We start from the raw sequence: 5087 nt of genomic DNA on the forward strand, positions 1-5087 counted from the left end.
AACATAAAAAATTTTACATTAGCCGCCTAATTTCCTGTAAATTTAAAATTACGTTTAACTCTATTAAAACTATGAAAATAAACAAAAGTCGTAACAAAACTATATATATATATATTTTTTTTGTGAAATCAAAAATAATTAAAAAATAATGTTGTTACAAAAAAATTTGTTACTTTCGTTAAATATTACATAACAAGAAAGCAAAGTTTCTTAATACTTATATACGAAAAAAAATATTACGACAGGTTTTCGTACTTTCTTAAAAATAGAAAAGGGGTGGATTAAACAATATTTCGTATTATACACGAAATTTTCGTATATATTACAAAAGAAGTAGTTACGACATTTTTTTTTCGTAAAGTTATGTATGGATTATTATCAGTGTATATACAAAACGGTCGAACGTTGCACTAATATAAAAGCAACAGAAAATTTCATCTCCCTTGCTTCAACGTGAATTAATCACTATTATTTTAAACTGGAGAAAGTATCAATATGTATTCAGTGGTGATATTTAAAAAATGAATCGCCAAATACTAGTAAATCCCTCAGATAGACCATTACGAAAATGCTTTTTTTCAAAATCAGTTGCAAACATTTAACTTTGGGGTAAAATGAGTACAATTTCTCGCAATCCGTACTCTACTTCAGTTGTTGATATAACATACCCCATAGCAGCTAATATTTTGCGTAATGAAACATATCTCGATGACATTCTCTCATGTGGTCACTCAGAAGGGAAAACAATGATTACTTAAAATCAAATAATTCAAGCCCTAAAGCATTCCGGAATGTCCGTTAAGAAAATTTCTGCAAATGACAGCCATTTATTAGTAAATGTATCCAAAGACTTCCTTAAATTTTATAAATTAAGCTCTACAAATACGCTTGAAAAGTCCTCAGAAATTACCAAGCGTCAAATCCTTTCAACGGTTGCCAAACTCTTCGATTCAGCGCGATAGTTATTTAAGCAAAAATGTTCATGCAACATCTTTGGCTAGAAGGGTTAGAATGGGATGATACAGTTTCCTCAGAATGCTTAGAAATTTCATCTAAGATATTTTAGGCGTTGACATTCCTCGTTGGGTTCAGTTTAAACCATCTGACACCGTTCAAATACAACGGATGCTTCAAAAAACGCATATTGTTCCACAGTTTATATAAAATGTAAAACTCAAACTCACACGATTTTCTCTAATTTATTAGTTGCGAAAAGACCGTTTGCTTACCACGATTGGAACTAAATAGTGCAGTATTATAAGCCTATTTAGTTAATTACGTTAGTTCATCTCTTAATTTTCATTACTCTGGAATATTCTTATGAACAGATTCATCAATAGTATTAGGATGGCTCTCGAAAACTCTATCCACCTGGGAAACATATGTTGCTAACCGGACATCTAGAATACATCAGTTACTACCCAAAGCAATCTCACGATAACCATGCGGATTTAGGAACAAGAGGTTGTAAGCCTTCAGATAAAGCAACAAACACGCTTTGATGGCATGGACCCGCTAAAGACTATTTAAAAGAAAACTGTACAGGTTTTACACAACACTACTGAAAATAATGATATTCTCGAACATTTTTCATTATTTTCCAGAGCACTGAGAGTAATATCGTATATTTTCCGTTTCTTTAATCGAATCACTAAAAAAAATTTAAGCCCAGTATTATCCACCAAATACAGTAAATTTTATAAAGATAAAACTATTAATATTAGCCCAAAGAACTTATTATTCTGATGAATATTTGAAAATACTTAATCCTTTCATATATAGAATTTCGTTTTACGAGTAAATGGGCGTTTTTCTTAATTCCCTCTTCCATATTATGAACGCTAGCCTATTATTTTGCCAGGCTTTTTTCGGTAAATTATACCTTCCAACCATATGTGCAGAATGCACAGACCGAATTTTATATATCACGACTCAAACTGCGATTCTAAATTGTTATTCAACATTGCAAAGTTTGTATAATTTACAAGCAAAATCCGTGCTCTCAAATTATGGCTTCTCTTCCTCCCGAAAGGTGTCAATTATTACTTCCATTTCAAATAATAGACTCTATATGCAAGTCCAAAATTATTAAAGGATATGTCTGTGTTTTTGTATTTTTTAGCACAAAAGCTATACATTTAGAAGCGTGTTCAGACTTATCGTCAGCAGCTTTTCAAGCTGCAATTAACTCTTAGTCACTTTATGGGGAGGCGGGGGCTTCCCCAAAGGGTAATGTCAGACAATGGCAGGAAGTATCATTGTATTTTATATTTCTCTGTAGTTATATTATTGGAATTAAACGGAATTAATTTAGTACTCGTTAATTTTAATAAACTGTCAAAAATTTCCTTATACTACAAAGATACTTTTCCTAACATTACTTTATAGTTTTATTTTATAGTTTTAAAAGAAACATTTTGAAAAGCGAAAAGAAATATTGTCATTAAAACTAAAAACTCCAAAAGGTGAGCGACACAAATATCAAATAAACATTAGAACTCTTACTAATTGGACTGTCTTTTTTATTTTGTTCCCCAAACCCTTTAAATAATATTATAATTACAATAACGCACAATCTCTTATAGATAATCAGCATCTTGAAGAGTTCTACAATCTCATCTCCAAAAGATAATCCCAAGGCAAACAAATAGTATACTAAAAGTTATTCAACAATAAAACAAGTAAGAAATTACAGTCGGGCGAGGCCGACAATTGAATTCTCAGTTACAAAAATTAAATGAGATTTAGTTTTCGTAATAAAGCATTTCAGTTGAGTTGTGCTTTGCCTCAGATATACTTAAGCTATTTATGGTTAAAAAAATTTGTTGACATTTTAGGGGCTAGGGTCATATGAGGCCTATAATTATAGAGTTTATGATGGTCATCAAGGATAGTATAGAACATGGTTTTGCAACTTTCTAGTATATTAAACATAATTATGAACTTAAAGCCATATTCGTCGGATTCAGTTACATGGACGCTAGTTGAAATATGGACGCTAGTTAAATACAACCATACAATTATGTAATGTTTTCGCTTCTACAGACGCAAAAAATCAATTAGTGCTACTTTAAAGGTGGTGATAAATTTAGTTCTTTTGGATATGGTTTAAATATGGAAAAATCGCATCAAGTGTATATAGATGCATTGATATAAATCACAAGTAATGTCTGGACTAAATAGAAAAATAGTTTTTAGTAAAAATATCTGTTTAAATAAAACATAATTTTCAAATAAGTGACTAATTTATATCGGTCATATACATAATATTTTGCATTTCGTATCCATTTTTGTGACTTTATACTGCTGAATTACTTTATCATTTGCAGCTAAATAATCATTAAAAACCTTTTCACTGAAATCTTCTGAAATATTGCAAAGTACTCACCTGTGGTTAAAAATATAGAAAATAAAAGGCAAACGTAAATATTTATATATGTAACTTTAAAGAAACAAAATTATTTATTGTTTCGTTGCGAATTGATTTTTATTATTAATTCTACATAAAATATTTAAATGGCTACCAATGAAGGTAAAATAAAAGAAAATATTATTCCTGAAAAAATTCCCGTTATTAACATAGCAGCAGCAAACATCCCTGCTGTAATTTGATATTTTGGTAATACCATCTGTGGAGCATACATCATTCCCAAAGAGCTAAAATAATGTTACAATTATAACGGGTAATTAAATCTTAAAAAAATGTTACCTTAAATAACCAGAGCTGAAGGACATAATGATAGCTATTAGCCAGTAAGCCCAGTCGTTAGTAATAATCACAGGAAGCGATCTTATTGTACTTTTCGGTATATAATTACAGAACAAAAACAAAGGTAGAAACACAGCACGCAGTATGACAGGTATACATAGCAAATTTGCTTTTGGCCATTGAATCCAAGATGTCATTAAACTTCCTAACATAGCAAATAGATTGAATGTCAAGAAACATGTAATGGATGTAAAACGTTCTTTTGAAATGAAAAAATCATTGGAGTATGGTTTGATATCTGAAAAAAGTAACTTTTGTTTAGTGTAAAAGTATATAATTTGGTTGACAATAAAATTGTAATTTCTGTTACCACTTCTAAAAAGAACATAAAAGAAACTATACAATTTCGTACTAAAAATTAAAACTCGTTTTTCGCATTATTTATAAGTTTGTCATTCCTTGTTTAACATTAAGGAATGTTAAAACATGGTAAATTTGAAATTAGGGATTTAAAAGTTACAAATGGCTAGAAAAGAATTTCTGAAGGTCCGTGAACAATATATTGTTATGTAAAGCCAACTAGGAACAAGGCTTCAATAAAATAAACAAGTCAGAAATTATAGTCGGGCGAAACCGACCGACCTGTTACAGAAAGTAAAATCTGATTTTTTTCCTTTTATTATTCTTTATTGAATCTTTCTTATGTAGAAATTTGCAATAAGTATTTAAATCTTAATCTAAGTTATAACTAACGTTGTTATTACCGGTGCAAATTCAACCAAAGTCCTCGATAATTTGATTATATGGCAAAATCCAATGTTTCTATTCTTCTCAGTCGTTTATGACCTGGCAAGGAGATTTGGGTGATCCAATAGTTTCGACAAGTAGGTTAAACAAGAGAATTTGATCTCCTCGCGTATTATGGGGACATTGAGATCCCTATGAATATTACTATTGCGAATGTATTATTGACCTTAACAGTACTGACTGCTTTCTTTGTAATTTTTCAACATTAGATGAGGAGGCTGTTCCCCACAGTTAAATGCCGTATAGCCATATCGGTTTTATAACTGTTTTGTACAAAAGCACTTTGTACTTAAAGTCTAGAGCTGACCGTGGTCCAATTAGCTAGTACATTTGTGCTGAATTTACTTTTATTTGTGTAACCTTGGCTTCAATGTGGTGAGTTCATATTAAGCGGCGATCAAAGTGGATACCAAGATATTTCACATGGCTTTATTCAGGAAATTTTATATTGTTTATCTGTACCGAGGACAATTTTCTCGTCTTAAAGTAAATGTAACGTCAGTACATTTTGTTGCATTGACCTTTATTTTCCATTTGTCCAGCCACTTTTCCAATTCGCCGATGTGAAACT

General features: G+C 30.7%; 1 non-coding gene across 1 annotated transcript; it reads right to left on the bottom strand.

Annotated features, from left to right (window-relative positions):
* Nucleotides 1-3439: 3439 nt before the first annotated feature.
* Nucleotides 3440-5081, bottom strand: LOC111690833. The gene is made up of 2 exons (XR_006940676.1): nt 3710-5081; nt 3440-3657 (listed from the first exon to the last, which is right to left on the bottom strand). It is a non-coding gene; the product is annotated as an uncharacterized LOC111690833 (transcript).
* Between the last annotated feature and the right edge of the window lie 6 nt (nt 5082-5087).

Source organism: Lucilia cuprina, chromosome 4, assembly GCF_022045245.1.
Source record: "Lucilia cuprina isolate Lc7/37 chromosome 4, ASM2204524v1, whole genome shotgun sequence".
NCBI lineage: Eukaryota > Metazoa > Arthropoda > Insecta > Diptera > Calliphoridae > Lucilia > Lucilia cuprina.